This window comes from Propithecus coquereli, unplaced genomic scaffold (assembly GCF_000956105.1).
Source record: "Propithecus coquereli isolate 6110/MARCELLA unplaced genomic scaffold, Pcoq_1.0 Scaffold312, whole genome shotgun sequence".
NCBI lineage: Eukaryota > Metazoa > Chordata > Mammalia > Primates > Indriidae > Propithecus > Propithecus coquereli.
In genome coordinates, this window is record NW_012148753.1 from 796,763 (window position 1) to 801,011 (window position 4,249).

At 36.1% G+C, this 4,249-nt stretch overlaps 1 protein-coding gene across 1 annotated transcript in view; it reads right to left on the reverse strand.

Moving 5' to 3' along the window:
• SEMA3E (sema domain, immunoglobulin domain (Ig), short basic domain, secreted, (semaphorin) 3E) overlaps positions 1-4,249 on the reverse strand; it is a gene marked incomplete at its 3' end in the record, with an annotated part of 299,672 nt that overhangs the window by 131,114 nt on the left and 164,309 nt on the right. The window lies entirely within an intron of this gene.

The window sequence follows — 4,249 nt, forward strand, 5'->3', positions numbered from 1 at the left end:
TCCTGCATATATGTATCAGGAGATGCTTACTAGAATGATCATAGTGACATTGATAAAACGAAATACTGGAAACAAGCCAAATGTCCTTTGAGATGAAATGGATAGATAAATTGTGCTATAGTCATAAGATGGAACAGAGAAGTCAAAGTAAATAATAAGAGTTTATACATAGTGCTGCCTATGTGCCAAGTATTGTTCTTGGCTCTTTACATAAATTAATTCACTTTCATCCTCAGACTAACATTTCCTTTTTTATAAATGAGGAAACAGAGACACAAAAGGGGTCTCTTTGGGCAATGGGAACTTGCCCAATATTACAAATGCATAGCCAGGATTTGAACCACAAGTCTGAGTTGTGCTCATAATTCACTATTCTCCCTCTACAGCAAATAAAATATACATACAAGTAACATGATTTAAATTTAAGAAATAATATTGAATAAAAGAAAACAAAAAGCAATCCCAGAAGACTGCAACATACTCTTGTATGTGATTTTTACACAGCTTGAAAGTAGCAATGCAAAATAGTATACTGCATAAGAAAACATACCTAGGCAATATATACTGTATATGGAAATACATGATAAAATATTTTTAAAAAATGAAAATGAAGGAAGGATAAACATAAAATCCAGGGCAGTCATTACTTCTGGGCAGCAGGAGGCATGTACAGGGAAACAGGGAGAAGAAGAAGGTAGCTGCTCCTGCAATGGGATTGGTGATATTCTCATTCTTGAGTTGGATGATGGGTTCACAGGTCTTAGTTTTATTATTATAGTTTGTAACATATTTATGTTATTTATATCCTCTTTTGTACCAAATGTTACATTTTAAAAGATATTAAAGCTAAGAAATAAATAGAAAGTGAGAAGGTAAAGAAAATAAGCTTTGGCTACATTTTCAAGATGCATGATGGGAAGAAAGGAAAGAGGGATGTGGTATCACCAGATAGATCCATGGTTAAGTGTGTATGTATATGTCTTTAATGAGAGAGTCTGAATCCTGCTTATAGATACGTAAAGCTAGACGTGATATGACTTAGTAATTTTGTCTCCCAGAGGATATCTGGCAATTTCTGGAGAATTTTTTTGATTGTCATGGCTACAGGGAGGGTGCTGGCATCTAGTAGGTAGAAGCCAGGGATGCAATATCTTACAGTGCACATGTCACCTCTATCCTCAACTACGAATTATCCAAAATGTCAGTAGTACTGAGATTGAGAAGCCCAAGTATAGAGAAAGCAAAGCAGGAGAGATTTAAAAATACAATAGCAGGCAAAATAATCAAGAGAGCAAGGTCCTGACAAGACAGGAGGAGAGCTTGGCCCAAAAGCAGACACATTACATCTCCAGAGCCTGCAGAACAGTGAAGAACCAACCCTTTTCTTAAGCCCACTCTCTTAAACAGAAATACTATGAAGTAGACCTCACTCCCTTTCTGCTTTTACTAAAAACACACATATAGAGGGCCTACTGAGAGTTTTATTGCAAATCATTCCAGAGAAACAGGCAGGATAAGTACAAAATAAGAAACGTGGATGAGATGACGCTACCTCAGAGCTAATAAAGCATTTGTCTCAGTACTTCTCCCTGGCACTTGGCCCCAGGTTGGGCCTGAAAGTTGTCTTTGCAATTTTGAAATACAGAAGTTTGAATTAATTTTATTCCTTGAAAAGGTCCCCCAAATTGTATAAGCCTTGAAAAATGAGGATTTACTCTTGAGTGCAAGAAAGTTATTTAATTTAAAATTTTTATAGCTGCTTTCTCTGACCTCCTGGCTTGATGGCACCCTGAAGCTCAATGCTACATACTACTCTATTTAGTTCACACTCCAGGTCCTCTACTCTTATATAGTCTTCACAGATCATTTCCCCCATAAAAGCCTGTCTTTTTAGCATGAAAGGCCTGAGGGTACAATTAGGGCAAAACAATAAATGAGAATAAGTAGGCAATTCAATCTCCCCTACTCTGAGAAGGAATCACATTAGCGTAAGGAGATGTTACCTCTTGGTCTTATGATCCACATAGAAAACAACAGCTCAGGAAAATTGTTATGAAATTTTGTGCATATAAGAGTCACCTAGGAAATTTGTTATAAACGTGGGTTCCAGGAGCCCACTCTCTGAGAGGGATATAATATCCTGGTCCAAGGATGATAATTTAATCACCACTTCCTTAATGCAAAGGTTCTTAATCTTCAGGGTGCCAGGTCTTTTGAAGGATCTTTTAATATTCACATACTATCCATTTTAATGTGAGGATCCTTACTTAGGATACCTAGCTTAGATATTCCTTCACAGAAAATCAGAGTATGTAGATGGTATCAGTGAGGGAAAGAAAAAGAGGGCTAGTTAGGATTGAAGCAGATAAGAGATCAACCAAGAGATGAAAGAAAAACTCATTGAACTTGACTGGCAAGTTCATATATGTATTATGTTAATCTCTCTCCATATATATGGAGAGAAAGAGAAGTCAAAAGTACTATAGAGCAAATAAAGATATTAGAACGAAAGGAAAGACTTAGGGTGAAATGCAATATTTGCTTGTACTCCATCCTCTAACTACTAAAATGATAGTAAAAAGATTAAAAAGGCATAATCCGAAAAGGACAAATAAAATTGGAGTATAGATGCCAAAGAAATATCAGCAACATTTTAGAAGCTCTAAAACATATGGGCAAGTGTTGACTGCCTTTGCATACTAGGAAAAGCGGAAATCTAACTGCCTGCAAGGTGAGAAGAGCCAAGAAGCAAGCTGATTCATAGAAAAGAACTTCAGAAATTCTCAGAAATTAGAAGACTAGACAGTGGGAAGGAGTGGGGGGTATGGATGAAATTGGGAGAAACTATTCAAAGTATTTATAATAAGCAGTAAGGCCAGACAATAAAGGGGAAACAAATCTGACTTATATGAGTCCCAGAAAGAAAGTAAAGAGGAGAATGGAGGGAAGAAAAAATATCACATAAATAATGAGCATTTTCCAGAGCTGAAGGCTATGGCGTCCCTAGTAGAAAGGCCCATTGTGTCTCAGCGCAACAGATGTAAAAAGATTGACTCGAGGGGAAACATGAGAAGGTTTTAAAACACATAGATTAAAGAGGGGATTCTAAGTACATGGGCTCAGGAGTTGGGTGGTAGGAAACAAGTTACATCCAAAACTTTGAAATTAGAATAGAATCAGATTTCTCAGCAGCTATACTCAAAGTTTGAAAACAATGAGCGCCAGCTTCAAATTCTACCTAAAATTTTGTATATACCTGTCAATCATGTGTGAAGTTTTGAATGGTAAAATTTTCAAATACAGAAGACTCAAAATTTGACTTTGGATCCTTTTTCAAAAAGCTAGGAGAGGATATGCTTCAGCAACATGTCAGACTAAACCCAAATAGGTGGGGAACCTGAGAAGCTAACATTCTACACAGGTGGGAGACCAAAAGAATACTCCAGAATGGTGGTGAAGCTAAGCTCCAGCAGGACAATAGGACCATGAAGGATATCTTTAATATAAAAACCAAATGCAGGTCTTTGGGAGCCTGAGGCACAGGACCAATTGAGACCAAGTAGTTTGAGACCAGCCTGGGCAACATAGTGAGATCCTGTCTCTACAAAAAAAAAAAATGAAATAAATAAATAAAAATAAAAACAATGTTAACTGATGAACACTGATAAGTTTTACTGTATTAAGAGGAGTATAAAATCTCCTGTGAAGGGGTTGGTGAAAAATTAGTGAAACTTATATAAGATTCTAAGCAAATTGGAAAATGGAATAATTTTTAACTCTAGGAAAAACTAGAAAATTGAAGAGAGAGATAAAAAACTTATTCTATGTGGCTTAATAGTAAATACTACTTCTCTAATTATAATAACGTAAAGACATAATTATTTAACCAAAAATTGTGGCTTAATTATATTGGGACAATGGAGAATAGGTGAGTGGAGGGTTGTTGGTGAGGTGTGGTGCACAGATATTTCAGGCATGGTACTGCAAGCATAGAAAGCTAAAATCCTCATCTTCCCTAAAGTTAACAGATATTGCTTAGAACCAAAGATATCTATAAAGAACAGCACACAAATGTTGTTTTGAAATGTAGAGGTAAGAACCAGAAGAAACAGTGAAGTTTAAAATGATTTCTCCTAGGAATAGTGAATTGGCCAACCAAGGAATGATGCTTTTCATCATAATTTTTAAAAAATGACTTCAAGATGGAATTGGTGTTCCTAACACAAAGAAATGTTAAATGTCTGAGATG